General features: G+C 40.3%; 1 protein-coding gene across 8 annotated transcripts in view; it reads right to left on the bottom strand.

The window, feature by feature from the left end:
• The window catches only part of LOC126277663 (serine/threonine-protein phosphatase 6 regulatory subunit 3), a 174271-nt gene extending 170958 nt beyond the window's left edge, over window positions 1-3313 (bottom strand). For 5 of the 8 annotated variants that reach the window (XM_049977380.1, XM_049977378.1, XM_049977379.1 and 2 more), the window contains exon 1: window positions 2856-3135. The gene's annotated coding sequence lies outside the window, so the exon portion shown is untranslated. Of the gene's footprint in view, window positions 1-2855 lie in introns of all 8 variants that reach the window. The other 3 variants (XM_049977381.1, XM_049977377.1, XM_049977376.1) reach the window with 3 other exon arrangements.
• Between the last annotated feature and the right edge of the window lie 15783 nt (window positions 3314-19096).

The following is a 19096-nucleotide window of genomic DNA, read 5'->3' as shown; positions in this document are numbered from 1 at the left end:
ATGTTTCTGTAAATATCAAATATCTAAATTTATCACAGTGATCCTTGCAAAAATGCATATGACAAGCACAGATAACCAACAAAACCCATACCATTGCACAGTCGGAAATAAAACTTGTCGTGATTCAGATCTGTTAATATATTTCTTTTTCCCTTACTGTTTCCTTAAGTGGTTTACTGTTACTGGATTAGTCACGGTAGCTGCTTGTAAAGTGAACGGCAACTGTCACTTGCCTTACCAGCACCCACACAGTCACTTCATCATATACTACACATAGTGGTACCAGTGATGGTGGTGTTGATGACAGCAATAATATGTTAGTAATGTAAAACTCAAATAACTGTGGAAAGTTTGTTTTGATACCCATTTGTCTCATGAATCATATTTGTGACACCACATCATACTGCCAAATGTATGATTTGTTTTTAAACATATTTCTTTTGTAAATGCAAGGCTACTTGCTGAGTGTTTACATGACTGGCTTTTACACTAACCCATACCTACTTCTAAATCTATTAGGTATACCTAATCATGCATTCGTTTATAGAAGAACTGTTGCGAAGAACAAATTATTTCAATTTGCTTTTCAATTAAAAAACACGATTTCTACTTACAGCTGCAATATGTAATGTGACTGCAAATCAGGAATATTTCACATCTTTACACAAAATCTCAAATGCAAATATGCACACAGGCATAAATACCGCCATTATTCCAAACACACATGACCACTGAGCATGTCATGTAATACACAAATAAAACTCCATGATAGTAACATGTCTTCTTGTGTCTGCAGGGTACTGTTTGACAGATAAATATGGAGATGAGTTTTCTATCTCTATCAGGTGCTTTAATTCACATGAGAAGGGGTCCAATATATTAAGCTTATGTCATGGAGACAAGTTATGTTCTTAATGTTATAATTTATAAATACTAGTATTTTCAAATAGTGGTCAGTTTGTGAGACAAAATTTCATGTAGATACAGTAACATATCGTGGTTATTAGTGCATCATTTGCCAATAGCTTGTCCGTGATAAGTTCACCATTTTACTGGCACTGCCAGAAGTGTAGAAAATCAGCATTGGTTAAACTTTCATTCGCCTCAAAGCACTGACAACATTAGGCTGCTCTTAGACATGCAATGTCAGTGTACACATTGTGAAAAGCAAGGGTGTGATCACTGCAGAAAGCAGCTAATGCTACCTTCTTCTCATCACTCCCCTCCTTTTGGAAGTCCTAATAAATGGGCAAGGTGAGCATCCTGCTGTTACCAACAGCCACTGCATGAATCAACTTACTATAGACAAGCTGTACATTATCCTTACAGCACATTTCTGCGTAATGAACAGCTTAATTGCACATCTGTCAGGTCAACTTACAATTTAAATCAAAGTTATGAACACCAAGTCCACCTACAGGATTGTATACCTGATTTGTTTCCTTACGTGGTTACTTGCTGGACATTTTATTTCTCAAACTGGCATAAATTTGACAAAAATGAACATATTAGTTTGACTACACTTACTAGAAATGATTGTTTTTTTAAAAAAAGATAAATATATCATCTATATTACAGAGACAAAGGAACCTTGCAGCTATGTTATTAAAATTCTCTTCATTATATTAGATACAACATTGTTACCACACACACAATTTTGTCGGCAGCATCAGCAAATCATACGCAAAAAGGGCTCCATAACTAATGTTTTATTCTTATTGTGAAACCATTCAACATCCAGAACGTAGGCCCCTATTAAACAGTAGTGCATGCAAGTACCTAAACAAAAGCCCAGGGAAACAAAAACCAACCCACATTAGAGTTAACACTGTGACAGACATGAAAAAGAGTAACAGACAGATCTCAGGAATCAACAGAATATTTTAGAAAATAACCTATAATTTCAAAATGAATATTTCTTTGCAAATTGTGGTATACTGAGATAAGCTTTAGTCATAAGAATGTGAGAAGTGTTCTTGCCAACAACTTTAAACATATTGAGAAAAGCAACATATAAGGCCTAATCTAAAAAAAAAAAAAAAAACACGTTTCAATTCTTGTATCAGTCCTGTTCTAACGGAGTACTCTCCTTCTGACAGGTCATTTACTTTTTTAATTATTACTGCTTACTTTATCTGGGGGGCGACGAAACAGGTGTATCAATGAATTTTTGTGGTTTAACAAAGGTTTTTTTTTTTTCAGTACAAAACGGAGATGTATCATTACCTCAACATCTCCGACGCAAATAACGTCCTTCTAAGTAAGTTTTGTATGGAGTACAAACAAAATGGAAAATATTTCTCAAAAATTGCTGCTCCCATGGTTTATTTTTCTCCGCTCCGTCTATTTTCTGAAAATTGTCTACTTTTGTGCGTTTTTTCTGACTACACACTATTAAATTCAGTTACTTCACGTTACCAGCACATGTGTACAACTCACTCATATTTTGTATTAGCAACGAAGTTCGAATCCCAGAAACCAGTAAAATGTAAGCAAGATGAAAGGCAAACGTATCTGTAAATACTCCAATTAACACAAATGCAATCCAAACAACTTACACAAAATTCCCGACATAATCGAAAACAGGTATGAAATAGGACAATAACATCAGGTATTAATCTCTCTATTGAAAGAAATTAACCGAAATAGCAACTGCAAACAGCAAATACCTACGAAAGAATTCCTCACTCATATTCCATCCCCATCGGTAACTAAATTCAAACTTCCTTTTATTTTCCAACGGATATGTTATAGTCTGTTCTCAGATTTCTGCAACTTAACTCATTTTTAACATATTAAAAATTACATAGCGTAGCACTCAGGTCTAAAACAAGGTAAAATTATTTGTTACGTACCTTTGGTGTTCAAAACGCCAGAAGCTTTCTTCTGTATCGTTCTAATAAGCGTTCCTCTTATTTGACGAAGATCTTTGATCCAATCAACAGGAATACATCTGTCAGAATATCACAGCAAATGGTGCTCACGTATAAAACGCAAGATAGGAATACTCTATTGAAGTACTTTATATCACGCGTTGTTACAACGTAAAAACTTAAAAAAGCAAAACAAACAAACAGATTATCTGATTCTATTATACATTACGATGGCGTTACATTCTCGTTTCCCACAATGCACTTTCCCAAAGATAATATGAAGAAAATATCAAATATACTGCAGTTCGGAGGTCATTCGCATACGTAATTTTTTATAACGAGATGCAGTCCAAATTTTTTTAGAACGCGTACAATCTATGCAAAGTTTTGTTTTCGAGGGTTCAGGAACTGGCTGAGAAATGTTTAATGAGAAGATATTGTTATTAAGAACCTTCCTCCACTAGCATACATAAGGTGAGCTTCCACATGCAATAAAAGTGACGCCACTTGGCCGCCGCACGATCGACGCAACCGAAGTTTCGTGTGGGAACACCAAATTTCCTGTAGCACCACTCGAGGGGCGTCACTTTTAGCCGTGTGAGATAAGTTAAAGTCGCTTTAAATTTTTGATGCCATTTTCCTTCCTCTACGACCGATTACCGTCTTTCAATTGCCATCTAACGGCTGGATTTCTAAGCGCCATCGCAGTGTTTTGATTTTCACATCAACAGTTTTATTGTTTATTGAGCAGTACGAGGTGCGACCTTGTTTATGAAACACGAAAACGGTACTACAAAGGCAAATATCAAGAATTACTTGAAATTATGGATAGCAGTAGGAAAACAACCCTTGGTTGTGATTTGTGTGTTGCAAAAACAAAAAACGAGAAACATTCACACTCCTACATCAACAAACGCATAAAATTGTTAAAACCCTAAAGAGCGCAGAATATGCAGATTCTCGCCCAAAAAGTTTAATTTCTGAAAATTATGTAGCGTCTGTGAAGTTGTCAATAAAATAAAATATAGCCTACTTTAAAAAAACTTATTACTTTCTTTTGTGTGTATTAAGAAAAATTTTCTTGCACTTTCTTTAAAATACAAGTGAGATAGTTGTGACACTCTGATACATATATTGTTTTTTCTGTACTAAAGAATACATAAAAATTGATCATTTTATGCTGTGTGGTAAGTGCACAGCTGTAACGACAGCAAAATTTTGTGGAGTGTGATTTTACCGTTTACAGGGGATACCATGCAACTCGTGTTAACATGATGTGTCTGTTATTCTAAACTGAATGAGCCCTAAACCATGACAACATGGAATTTTAAGAGAAACATAATATTAACTTTCCTCATTCAGCGTTGCCAGTAGTTAAAATATTTGACGTTGCACTTACAAGCACATAATAGTTAACTTGTGTAAAACAGCGTTGCCAGTAGTTAAAATATTTGACGTTGCACTTACAAGCACATAATAGTTAACTTGTGTAGCACATAATAGTTAACTTGTGTAGCGAGAGTGAACGATGTTTGGCATTGCAGTTATGAGTGTGTGAGAATTCCAGTGGCGGTGAATGCAAATGATATTCACGTACTGAAGCCATGAATAACGTATTAGACACCTTAATACTTTATTAACTTTTTTACTCACAATGTAATCAGAGTACGCTTTACACTACAAGATGAGACATGAGAACAATATTAGACAGGACAACAAAGACAATTATTTCCAAAGAGGCACACTTGTTCATCCTTTTTTGTGTTGATACTGATGGTCGCCATTGGTACTGGCAGTCGGCACTGCCATACGGTCCCTCTCCTCCAGGGCAGAACATCGTGGAGTGTGCCAGGGGGTAGATCCTATTCTGGCACACAGTCCTGTAGAAATGATGGTGGGTGGATAGATCTGCTGAAGTGAGAGCAGGGGTGGTCATAGGTGGGGATGCCTGTGGCTGGCTGGCAGACCTCAAACCACACTGGTGAAGCGGTGGTATCAAAGTGAACCGCCACAGCAGTGGAGTTGGAATCAGAATCAGGTTCCATAGAGCAGAACCTCAGATAATTGTTGGCCCTGATGTCAAGCACTTAAGCAAGTTACTTTCGATGGTTTGCTTTTCACTAGGATTGAAAATATCTGTTTCCCACATTGGAGGACTTTATAGAATCTGCAATATGGACGCTGTTACACTACAAAAATTGTGTCATCATGTAGCATGACATGAGCACAATCATGTAACTCTGTGTGCAACAACAGGCCTTACACCATGTGGAAGCAGGAAGGGGGGGGGGGGGGGGGTTGTGTGCAGATTGTAACAATGAATCATTTAACTTTGCACACCAAGGACAGTAAGTCTGATGTGGGCACTGGTAGTAATCGTAAGAGGAAGTCTGCTAGACATTTGAAGCATTCACTCTATAATAACTTTGTGAGGAGGTCTTGGTGTCATCTATGTAAGCAGTGTGGATACTCAGCAATAGCTATGGCAATACATCAGTTCATTGTGCATCATGGCACATCAAAGTGGCATTGAAGGTCTTTCCAATAACCAACTGCTTTGCAGGTTGTATGAAAACACTGCATACAACACACAATCTGCCCAGCTCTCCAAAAAGGAATGACTTGAATTGTCGTCCTTGGTCAGTCATAATAGACAATCGACACCCAAAGCGAAATATACATAAGTCTATGAACACCTGCACAATAGATTCTGTCATTATATTCTGTAGTGGAGCAGTCACTACCCAACGAGTTATAGGTTCAATAGCTGATACAATGTATTTATAGCCATTTGACTCTGGCAAAGATCGAACTAAATTCAAGTGAATATACTGGAAACACACTTCTGGCACTTTAAAGATGTCATATGGTGGGAATGTGTGGTGTGTGACTTTGTTGCACTGGCATGGAATATAGTCATGCAACCACTTCCTGCTGTTTGCCTTAACTCACAGTCAGACGAAGCATTCCTGTAATAAGTCTCGTGTTAGGGTGAGCCACTGGATGGGACAGATTATGTAAGCTGTCGACGATCATTTTCCTCGATGTCTTCCCTGAAGTGCTTTACCAATGCTAATAACTTGTGGTCATATGCAACCATAACTGTTGGAATCCTCTTAACTTGCCAGAGAAAACACATAGTGATTGCTGGATACCATTCAATATTTGTCATAAAACTGCACTGATGGTGGTGTCACTAATGTTGGCAGTGATAGACAGGTGAGCAGTAGTGAGGGATGAGCCACTGCCACTGCTTTCATTAATGATTACTTCATAGTGCCAAATGCTCATAAGAAATCCTCCAGCCATGGAATAGTTTGGTTTTCCTCAATGTTCATAGCAGAAATGGTGTTGGTGAGAGGTGCTTGGATAACTGCTGCCTGTGGAATATAATGCCAATGGAAATTGATCATATACAAAAATCTGCAAAGTTTCTTGTATATTGAGGGATTAGGCATTAGCTGAACTGATACACTCCTTTTGTGTGTTCGTCTCATCCCCTCTGATGAAACAGAATGACCTAGAAATGTTACTTCCTGTTGTCATAAGTGGCATTTTTCAGTGATAACTGTTATGCCTAATCACCCCAGGGTGTTAAAAAACTATTTAAGGTGTTCTTTGCGCTCGTGTGGTGAAGAAGGAAAAAAGTGTACATTGTCCAAAAATGGAGGTTGCACAGTGCCGATTCGATTAATCTCTGCCACGTTTGTGGCATATTTTTCAGTCTGAACAGCGTGTATAAAAATTCAAATAACCCAAAGGAAGTAATAATAGGAGTTTTAGGAATGTGTGCTGTTGCCATTGGTATTTGCAAGTACACCTTCTTTACAGTCTGTGACACTGAAAATGGAGACAAGTATAATGAATGGGAAAGTCTTGGATGTTGGGTACGAGATATCGATCATGGCCTTATAGCCACCGCAAATATAAAATGTGCCAATATTTTTGTGACCAAATGGATCAGTGAGGGTCACATAAGGTCGTTACATAGAAATTCATCTATGGCTGCTTTAGCGATAAATAACTTATCTCAGGGAAAGTACCATGCCTTGTGGGAAACATATGCCTCTGTTGTTTCGATTAAGTGGACAATGCTACCCTAATGTCATGATGGTTTAGGGGCTGGGACACACTAAACGCACACATCAGGGTGTCACTGTTACTGGTTGCACTGTGGCATAACCCGACGTGGATCACAACACATTCAATTAGAGGCTCTTGCTCCATCGGAGGTGATACAGGATTTAAATCATACATTTCCTGGTACACTAGTGGCTGCTTATAGGAGTGAAATGACATTGTGGTCAAGCTTAGATTTTTCACATCTCTGTGGCTGGAGACTGCACAGATATACTTGGATATTAGGTTAAGGAGGTAGGTACAGTAATGATAAAGAAATGCTTTTTATTGTCTCTTCATGTGTTTGCAATGAACATGCAGCAGAGCACAGACACTGGTTTATAATTTCAGCAAGTGTGAAACACAGCTCAGGCTTGCTAGATTCTCCAGTCAACTACCAGAACAAATGGACACCCCAGCCTATAACTTTGTTAAGATTCGGATACACACGATAATGTCTGGTATTGAAGACCAAGGACCATGGAAATTCCAGATTCTATCGCTCCAATCGAACCCTTAGGTTCAAGTATTTATTACAATGAAAGTGAAATACAGAATAGGTACAGGTAGACAAACGTGCGATGGAAACCAATAACCCTAGACCAGAGATAAGTACAGACAAGCATTGGTAAGTACTTATTAATGAAAAAATTTAATTGTAGATAATTCTCACTCACATAGGATCCACTGTAGGTGGTCGGTCATCTGAGGCTGGAACACCTCTGATCGCTGGACTCTTGAATTCTCGAACTCTTCTTTGCTTGACATTTGAGGCCTCTCTTTACGACATTTGGAACTGTTTGTTTACACAGATGGAACGCACTGTGTCGCTTTTTATCTTCAGTTCGCAATGAGTGAGCGTGAAATCAACGGTTTCTCAATGCATATGACCTGTTAATGGACAGACGAAAGCGAATTGCACTGTATGTCCCTACCTAAGTTAGATGGCTTACAGTTAATGTTCATATTTTCTCTTTTTTATGGCAGCCCTTCATGATTCGGTCATTGCACCTTTCTTCTTGGATAAGATTTGCCCTCGAATCTTAGGCATTAATTTTACCTTCTTTCTTCCATGAGTCATATTGGAGTGTACAGATACATAATACATACATATATATATATATATATATATATATATATATATGTGTGTGTGTGTGTGTGTGTGTGTGTTTCTTTTTTCTTTTAAGGTATAAACACATAGATTTTCCATTGACACACTTAACATATTCCTGTAACACAAATATGTACAATGAGTAATCACATCTTTTCCATCTTTGAGGAATAATTTAACTTAGGTGGTGCACTTCTTGCGAGATTTTTCCATGAGCTGGATCACAATTCACACGCACACAGTCGTAACACTTCTCTTCTTTCCACTTCTTGCTCTGAGTGGTTTGGTTGAGATATCTATGAAACACTCCTATGGTTATGATGTAGGTGGTGATTACTAACGCGTAGATGGAAATGCAGGTTTTCCAACTGTATCTCCTAGTCTTGCCACTCTTTTGTATATCTTAACTTATTTTCCAACTCATGCATACGTTGTCCTATCCCACCTGCTTGTTGCTGCTGCCAGGGTTAGGCTAACAGAGGCAAAGTGACTAGGGACTGACCTGTCTCCAAAGACCAATAGCAATGTCCATCTCACCTAAACCTTTAGAATTCCTACATGTAAACAGAATTAGGCTATTCTTTCTCCTTCATATTTCATAACAAGTGAAATCGATTTTACCAAAATCTCATACGCTTAAAATTAAATTAACTCCTTGAATCTGTTCATTTATATTGTTATGAACTTCTTATTCTTTAATTGGAGGACTAAATTTGGTCCACGAGCCCTTACAACATGCAAAGCATCTCTCCATAGCCTTGTTAACGTCTTTGACCACCCTCTTCTCACAACTTCGTTGCGTAAAAATACCTTCCTTATCTCCTGCCTTGAATTTCTAGGAGTTTTGAGTGTGATCCTTATTCCTTACTCTTCTCTGTTCGTTATTAAAACTTCTTGCCATCTCATACATTTGACGCTCCCCTTCATTTAGGTCTGTTACATGCTCATCGTAACTGCATTGTACTTTGGGCTGATCCTGCTGTAGACTCCCAGGAATGTTGCACATTCTTCCGAAAAATAGCTCAAATGGAGGGAATCCAGAATGAGATTTTTTGTTTGGAAGGTAGGAGACGGATACTGGCAGAAGTAAAGCTGTGAGTACCGGTCGTGAGTCGTGCTTCGGTAGCTCAGTTGGTAGAGCACTTGCCCGCGAAAGGCAAAGGTCCCGAGTTCGAGTCTCGGTCGGGCACACAGTTTTAATCTGCCAGGAAGTTTCAAATCGGAGGGAATCCAGTTGATGAGTGTGGTGTAGTGCTATATACAAAAGTGGCAAAATGAATCCATCCATCCCAGTTTTCCTACTTCGCTCCTACATGTTGGTGTAGATATTCTGTTACCGTTCAGTGCATTCTTTCAAGTGTTCCTTTTGTCTACAGATGGTATGCACAAGAATGAATCTTCTCAATCTTCAGTAAATGAAAAAACTTCTTTCGAATGTCACTTAGGTGATCCATTCCTTGGTCACTCAGTAATAGTGGACCAATGCAGCAACGGTGGCACAACTAACACCATCAAGGCAGAGAGCCATGGAGAAGCTGACAGGTAAATTCAGACGACTTTCACTGCAACAACATGGGGCAGAAACGATAAACTGCGAAACGTGTTAAGTGGTTTTGAACAAGCAATTCGTAAGTTTCCCAGTGAAACTACAGATGAAATTGGTAGAAAAACGCGAAGCATTCTTTTAAAAACCAAGCTGCCAGCAGCAAATATGACTAGAGCTGAACGTGATAGTCACCCTGCTCTCTGCAACGATTCTCTCGCTGTCGTCCTGTCAGTTGATAAGGGCAACGCTGCCGTTCTATGGAACGAACGGAGAATGAGTCGAAAATCCGGCGGATGATAGAGGAAGATATGTACCAAAAACTGCCTCAGGACCCAACACCTAGAAACTTCTCAAATGGTCATCGCTGAAAGAGAGTGTTATTGAAAACCTCCTCCCTCAGACACCCATACCACCCACATTCTATTATCTGCCTAAGGTGTATAAGAAGGATACAGCTTTAAGGTCTGAACTGAGCATTATGCGATCGGCGACCTACAAACTTGCAAAGAATTTGGCCAGCGTCCCCTCGACGCAGTCGAACATTGTGCGCACTATATAAAGAATACCGTGGACTTCATCGATCGAATTAAATGTCCACGCCTTGTTGAAGTGGATATTATTATGATGCGGCTTCCTTATTCACGTGTGTGCCCTCACGAACTCTATAGACTTGCTGTCTCAGCTCTTTGACGACATCAGCGTGGATCTATTTAAACATACCCTGGCGTCATCGTATTTTTTACATGCTGGGGATAATTGGACGGCGTCGTGATGGGGAGCCCTTTAGCTCCAGTTGCAGCCAACTTCTTCATGGAGCATTTTGTGGACGTCACCGTGGATACAGTTCTTGCAAAGCCTACTTCTTTTTATCGCTACGTCGACGACTCCTTCATTAGGTGGCCTCATAGACGCGAAACCTGGAAGAGTTCCCGAAACACTTCAAATGGCTCTGAGCACTATGGGACTTAACATCTGGGGTCATCAGTCTCCTAGAACTTAGAACATACTTAAGCCTAACTAACCTAAGGACATCACACACATCCATACCAGAGGCAGGATTCGAACCTGCGACTGTAGCGGTAGCACGGTTACAGACTGAAGCGTCTAGAACCGCTCGGCCACAGCGGCCGGCCCTGAAACACTTTCGCAACATCCATGATCACATAAAGTTCACGATGGAAGTAGAGGATGACGGTTCTTTGTCATTCCTGGACGTTCCTGTCTGCAGTAAACCCAATGGATGTCTCGGTCACAGCGTTTACCGCAAGCTAACCACACGGATTAGTATCTGCACGTCGCCAGCTATTACCGCCCAGCACAGGACTAGTCTGTCCTGAGAACCTTTGTGCATCGAGCTGAATCTGTCTCAGACGCCGAAAATGCGCAGAGGGCACTGAGCCACTTACGTAAAGTTTTCGTAGAAAACAGTTAAAACAACAGTCAAATTTCGCAAGCAGTTTCATCCAAGCCATGAAAGCAGAAGGCCTCTGAAGAAGACACACAGAAGATTGCGCTTTTTCCTTTCTGTGGCTCAATAACAGGGAAAATTAGCAGGTGCCTGAAGAAACATAAAATCGACAAAGTCTTCAGCCCCCCAGCGAAGATCTGGCAACTAACGAAGCCTGTGAAAGACGATGAAACACCTGGAATATACAAAATACCACGTGGGTGCGGGCAATTTTGTATCAGTCAGACTGTCCACACTACTGAACAGCGCCGCATAGAACATGAAAGATGTTCTGCCTACACTGTCATGAAAAATCAGCTGTAGCAAAGCATGCACTGGGAACGGGCACCGAATTGCATTCGACGATACTTATTAAACGGACGGACAGTTTCTGAGATAGTGTAGTAAATGAAGCGACAGAGACCAAGTATCAGACTACACCCCCAGTAAAGACGGTGAATTGAAGCTAAGTATAGCCTTGGATACTATGACTGGGGAGTTGAAAGGGGCGTGAATGTCACGCCACCGAAACATTGCAATGTCTGGTGCGGGATTGGACACCAGTGATGTCACTGGCGGCGGCGCGGCTATATAAGCACTGCAGTGGCATTGACATGACAGTCAACCACGTGACAAAGGCAGACGAGATCTCTGCCAAAAGCTCGTGGGCAGTTAACCACGTGACACGGCTTGAACCCGATAATATTTTATTAATAGATATCACCAACAGAGTATGCACTCATACAAGTCCATTACCTCCACTTTTTTTGCCTATAATGCTTCTGACCTCCCCCCATGAACCATGGATCTTGCCGTTGGTGGGGAGGCTTGCGTGCCTCAGTGATACAGATAGCTGTACCGTAGGTACAACCACAACGGAAGGGTATCTGTTGAGAGGCCAGGTTCCTGAAGAGGGGCAGCAGCCTTTTCAGTAGTTGCAAGGGCAACAGTCTGGATGATTGACTGATCTGGCCTTGTAACAATAACCAGAACGGCCTTGCTGTGCTGGTACTGCGAACGGCTGAAAGCAAGGGGAAACTACAGCCGTAATTTTTCCCGAGGGCATGCAACTTTACTGTATGATTAAATGATGATGGCGTCCTCTTGGATAAAATATTCCGGAGGTAAAATAGTCCCCCATTCGGATTTCCGGGCGGGGACTAATCAAGAGGATGTCGTTATCAGGAGAAAGAAAACTGGCGTTCTACGGATTGGAACGTAGAATGTCAGATCCCTTAATCGGGCAAGTAGGTTAGAAAATTTAAAAAGGGAAATGGATAGGTTAAAGTTAGATATAGTGGGAATTAGTGAAGTCCGGTGGCAGGAGGAACAAGACTTCTGGTCAGGTGACTACAGGGTTATAAACACACAATCAAATAGGGGTAATGCAGGAGTAGGTTTAATAATGAATAGGAAAATAGGAATGAGGGTAAGCTACTACAAACAGCATAGTGAACGCATTATTGTGGCCAAGATAGATACGAAGCCCACACCTACTACAGTAGTACAAGTTTATATGCCAACTAGCTCTGCAGATGATGAATAAATTGAAGACATGTATGATGAAATAAAAGAAATTATTCAGATAGTGAAGGGAGACGAAAGCTTAATAGTCATGGGTGACTGGAAATCGAATGTAGGAAAAGGGAGAGAAGGAAACATAGTAGGTGAATATGGATTGGGGCTAAGAAATGAAAGAGGAAGCCGTCTGGTAGAATACTGCACAGAGCATAGGTTAATCATAGCTAACATTTGGTTTAAGAATCATGAAAGAAGGTTGTATACATGGAAGAATCCTGGAGATACTAAAAGGTATCAGATAGATTATATAATGGTAAGACAGAGATTTAGGAACCAGGTTTTAAATTTAAGACATTTCCAGGTGCAGATGTGGACTTTGACCACAATCTATTGGTTATGACCTGTAGACTAAAACTGAAGAAACTGCAAAAAGGTGGGAATTTAAGGAGATGGGACCTGGATAAACTGAAAGAACCAGAGGTTGTACAGAGTTTCATGGAGAGCATAAGGGAACAATTGTTAGGAATGGGGGAAAGAAATACAGTAGAAGAAGAATGTGTAGCTTTGAGGGATGAAGTAGTGAAGGCAGCAGAGGATCAAGTAGGTAAAAAGACGAGGGCTAGTAGAAATCCTTGGGTAACAGAAGAAATATTGAATTTAATTGCTGAAAGGAGAAAATACAAAAATGCAGTAAATGAAGCAGGCAAAAAGGAATACAAACGTCTCAAAAATGAGATCGACAGGAAGTGCAAAATGGCTAAGCAGGGATGGCTAGAGGACAAATGTAAGGATGTAGAGGCTCACTAGGGGTAAAATAGATACTGCCTACAGGAAAATTAAAGAGACCTTTGGAGATAAGAGAACCACTTGTATGAATATCAAGAGCTCAGATGGAAACCCAGTTCTAAGCAAAGAAGGGAAAGCAGAAAGGTGGAAGGAGTATATAGAGGGTCTGTACAAGGGCGATGTACTTGAGGACAATATTATGGAAATGAAAGAGGATGTAGATGAAGATGAATTGGGAGATATGATATTGCGTGAAGAGTTTGACGCAGAACTGAAAGACCTGGGTCGAAACAATGCCCCCGGAGTAGACAACATTCAGTTATAACTACTGACGGCCTTGGGGGAGCCAGTCCTGACAAAACTCTACCATCTGGTGAGCAAGATGTATGAAACAGGCGAAATACCCTCAGACTTCAAAAAAGAATATAATAATTCCAATCCCAAAGAAAGCAGGTGTTGACAGATGTGAAAATTGCTGAACAATCAGTTTAATAAGCCACAGCTGCAAACTACTAACACGACTTCTTTACAGACGAATAGAAAAACTAGTAGAAGCCGACCTCGGAGAAGATCCGTTTGGATTCCGTAGAAACACTGGAACACGTGAGGCAATACTGACCTTACGACTTATATTAGAAGAAAGATTAAGGAAAGGCAAACCTACGTTTCTAGCATTTGTAGACTTAGAGAAAGCTTTTGACAATGTTGACTGGAATACTCTCTTTCAAATTCTAAAGGTGGCAGGGGTAAAATACAGGGAGCGAAAGGCTATTTACAATTTGTACAGAAACCAGATGGCAGTTATAAGAGTCGAGGGACATGAAAGGGAAACAGTGGTTGGGAAGGGAGTAAGACAGGGTTGTAGCCTCTCCCCGATGTTATTCAATCTGTATATTGAGCAGGCAGTAAAGGAAACAAAAGAAATATTCGGAGTAGGTATTAAAATCCATGGAGAAGAAATAAAAACTTTGAGGTTCGCCGATGACATTGTAATTCTGTCAGAGACAGTAAAGGACTTGGAAGAGCAGTTGAATGGAATGGACAGTGTCTTGAAAGGAGGATATAAGATGAACATCAACAAAAGCAAAACGAGGATAAGTCGGGTGGTGCTGAGGGAATTATATTAGGAAATGAGACACTTAAAGGAGTAAAGGAGTTTTGCTATTTGGGAAGCAAAATAACTGATGATGGTCAAAGTAGAGAGGATATAAAATGTAGACTGGCAATGGCAAGGAAAGCGTTTCTGAAGAAGAGAAATTTGTTAACATCGAATATTGATTTAAGTGTCAGGAAGTCATTTCTGAAAGTATTTGTATGGAGTGTAGCCATGTATGGAAGTGAAACATGGACGATAAATAGTTTGGACAAGAAGAGAATAGAAGCTTTCAAGGTGTGGTGCTACAGAAGAATGTTGAAGATTAGATGGGTAGATCACGTAACTAATGAGGAAGTATTGAATAGGATTGGGGAGAAGAGAAGTTTGTGGCACAACTTGACCAGAAGAAGGGATCGGTTGGTAGGACATGTTCTGAGGCATCAAGGGATCACCAATTTAGCATTGGAGGGCAGCGTGGAGGGTAAAAATCGTAGAGGGAGACCAAGAGATGAATACACTAAGCAGATTCAGAAGGATGTAGGTTGCAGTAGGTACTGGGAAATGAAGAAGCTTGCACAGGATAGAGTAGCATGGAGAGCTGCATCAAACCAGTCTCAGGACTGAAGACCACAACAACAACAATGCTTCTGAAATTAATGATCCAAACAAACAGAAAGAAAGGTTCATCTCTAGCAAGAAGCTATATGCTTGAATATTTCTGGTATCTCAACTGCAGATTTTTCAGCGCTCATTTACCTTTAGGACTCTGTATCTCAAAATGAACAAAAATGGACTTGTACCACTATTGAAATAAGCCCTTCATATGAAATTTGTTTTCCACATACACACATCGTCATCTTTCCTCAGCGTCAACATCACCATTCTGTGTATCTTTGTTACTTCTCTAGTGATCCCTTTAAGTTTTATTCTAACCATCGTATTGTTCAATGCTGATTCTCTTATTATGCTAACTTGAGAGGCAGTATATGATATACGAATCTTGTGGTTTCTGTGCTTCCATGTGCACTTCTCATATTTACGAAATCATTCCTGCCCTTGCGGTTTACTGAGTACAACTTGGCGGCAAGGGATATTGCGGTATGAAATGACTGCATACTAATGCTGTTCTTTCGTTTCCCAGTTTCTGAGTCTTCCTGTTTGCTAGCCTATCGTTGGCGTGACAATGTCGGGCTAAGTGTCCTGGTTGTTTCCAAATGGAACCTTATCATAATTCTCGCCTTTCCACACGATCTTGGATGCCCTGAAAGATCGCATCGATGACAAAATATTGATCACATGCTTCCAGTTTCCCTGTGATGACCAGTGCATAATGTTTCCTCTATCCCTCTGGACGGCGGTGGAGAATGGGATGTCCGTTTCTCTGCTCTCCACAACAACTGGACTGTATGGCATCTCTTTCCCTGACGTGTTTCTCCATGGTGAAATTCCTTGTATGATGGCGTCCTGTCTTACATCTAAAAAAGTAGTCTCTCAGGTGACAGGATTCAACGAACTTCTCTTTACAAAGCGTGATGGACGCTTCTTCTCTTAAAGCAGAATCCACTGCTTTGATTACCGTTAAGCCCTCCCACCTTGCTCTCACGACGGTTTTAATTCTCTCATCTTCGACTCCCTGTATGAACACTGGTCGCACGGGCTTCCCTCTTAGAGCATGGCTTCCCAGAACGTTTGATTCTCCCATCACTCCCTGGACGGCTTCTCGAAACTGGTGCTGCAATGTATAAATGCAACTCGCCCATTCGACAGTACTTGAGGCCTGTTTTGCCTAATGAGAATAAAAAACGCCTACGTTTCTCCATTAAAATTCCCTTCACCTCTACCCAAGTTGCTGTCAAATCGTGTACAATTAGTTTATTTCGAGCTGCACTCAAAATCCAAGTTTTAACGTATTGTAATTGCACTTTATGACTATGGCCTGGTGGTAGTTCTAATGCTACATGACAATTGTCTACAAAATCTCAAAGCTCATCCTCTTTCAATCAAAGGCTCTCGGAATTAAATGCGCCAGAAAAGACTATATGCTGAGCAGGGACCTGTTTTCTCGTCCTTGCTCAAACCCCTAGACCTTGTTCCATGCTACATTGTGATTCACTCACCGCCAAGGGTGCCGCAGGTTTTCCTTTCAGCAGGGGCATACACATTCCCTCACATATGTGAGTTAGAATTTTTAAGGTTATTGGTTCAAAAATGGCTCTGAGCACAATGGGACTCAACTGCTGTGGTCATCAGTCCCCTAGAACTTAGAACTACTTAAACCTAACTAACCTAAGGACATCACACACATCCATGCCTGAGGCAGGATTCGAACCTGCGACCGTAGCAGTCGCACGGTTCCGGACTGCGCCCCTAGAACCGCGAGACCACCGCGGCCGGCTTTTAAGGTTATTGGTTATTGATATCTGCTCACCCTTATCACCAGAACTCCAGCTACAAACCTTCGGAGGTTGTTCAGAGATACATTCTGAGTATTTTACTACAATGGGCCAGGGTCCCAGGCGACTCGTTACAGAATAATATTATAATTACGATTTATTCAGTTAGTTACCCTCGTTACCTTTGTTTCTAAGAAAATATCTATACATCAGTGAGAAAGCCTAAAGTATATAATCGTCCAAACGTATGACACAGTACTTGGTTTCCTGTCGGCGACAATGCACAGCTGAAGTGGTTCATGTCGTTTCGGGGATAGCTGAACTGTGCGTCGTCATGCCGTTGGTCTTCCGCTGCGTTCAGTGGACCAACTCTTCATCGACAAACCAATCCTTAGTACTGCTGTGTGTCACGGTTAACGCACAACTAACACTTCCGGAAAACAAAACGCTAGGCAGAACCAAACAGCAGTGAATGCAAAATTGAGGGCAACGACTGAAAGAAGGTTGTCAACAGCAGGTACCGTGAGCGAGCGAAAACAAGACACGCAGTGCACACAGATGACACATGTTCTGTTGTGCACTCTTTTCATTCCAGCAGAGATAAAAAGCTAATAAGGGCAAGAAACCAAACGAAATGAGATAACTCTGTAACGAGCCGCTGGAGATCATGTTGCTTACATCAAAATAGTCAAGAGGTGTCTCTTGGCAACCTCTAAAAGTTTGTCTGTAGAGTTCTGGTTCACCCAGTATACATAGCCTGTTTTTATATTTCCAGATTTCATATTTTTCCGCCACTTACGTTATTTTCTGTTAATCCCATCGTAAGCCCTATTCTCTGCACAAATTGTTTTCTTGGCATAAAAAACTGTTTGAGTATATGAAAAACTTTTACTGTTTATTCTGCGTATTATTCACTGCTCTTGCAGTGAATGCAACTAGATTTAAATAAACCGTTTTTTTAAAGCAGAGACTTATGTCATGAATAAAATACTCTCTTTCACTATTTTCAACATTGTGCCAACGCTGTGGTTAAGTTTCCGATTCTGTGACTGTAGAAATTACGTGGTGTTTAGGCGAAGAACTCGTCGAGCCATGTTCGGAGAGCATTTTCGTCCGGAAAGGAAGTTTCTTCTAGGTTGTTCGATAGAGAGCGGAAAGGTGCAGTGGATGACAGCTACCTTCGGATTGTGGCTCGGAGGAACCCTGACGGCAATGTCACCATGATGAATAAAGCAGTCAGTCCTCATTTGCCTGGGAGGACTCGAACCTCCGGCGGGACCAACCGCACAGTCCATGACTGCAGTGTCTGGGATTACAACTTGATAATAAATTCAATTGGGAAGGGCATACCACAGAGTTGCTTAAGCACCTACACAAGTCTATTTGCCGTGAGAATGATGTCAGATGTAGGAGATATAAATACAAAAAAACTTGCTTACTTTCATTCAATTATGTCATATGGGATCATATTCTGGGGCAACTCATGAAACCGAGCAAAAGTTTTTAGGGTGAAAAATCATGTGATAAGAATTATTTGTGGTGTAAATTCAAGAACGTCTTGTAGAAACCTGTTCAAGGAACTTTGTATTATAACCACTGCTTCTCAGTATTTTTATTTCTTAATGAAATTTGTTGCAAGTAATACATCTCTGTTTCCAATAGCTCAATACATAGTATCAATACTAGGAATAAGAACAACCTATATAAAGACTGAAATTCACTTACCTAGGTCCAAAAAGGGGTCCAATATTCAGGAATACATATTTTTAATAAATTGCCAGCAACCATTAAAAACTTGGTTCAGATAAAGCACGGTTTAAACAGAGTTTGAAAGACTTTTTGATAGGCAGCTCCTTCTACTTCATAGATGAATATCTTAACAGAGACTGTTAAGTCAGCGTAAGTAAAAATACCTGTTAGGTTTCAGTTTTGACAACACTTTGTCACAACAGTCAAGATTAGGTAATTTGCGAATGATAAATTTATTAATAGTGCATAACAGTGTGTTAATTTTGTAAGTATTAGCTGTCCCAGTTTACTGCATTGTGTTAACTCATTTTCGACTATCTCCTGACAAATGATCGGGGTAGTAAGTATTATATTCATATGTTTTATATTTTTATGTTATGCTTTCTGATATGTTCCACACCCACGAGACCACGAGAATCTCATTTTTTTGGGTCTGTGGAACGAAAACTGAATCT

This window comes from Schistocerca gregaria, chromosome 1 (genome assembly GCF_023897955.1).
Source record: "Schistocerca gregaria isolate iqSchGreg1 chromosome 1, iqSchGreg1.2, whole genome shotgun sequence".
Lineage (NCBI taxonomy): Eukaryota > Metazoa > Arthropoda > Insecta > Orthoptera > Acrididae > Schistocerca > Schistocerca gregaria.
The sequence above is the reverse complement of the archived record's forward strand: the minus strand, read 5'-3'. Positions and strand labels throughout refer to the sequence as shown.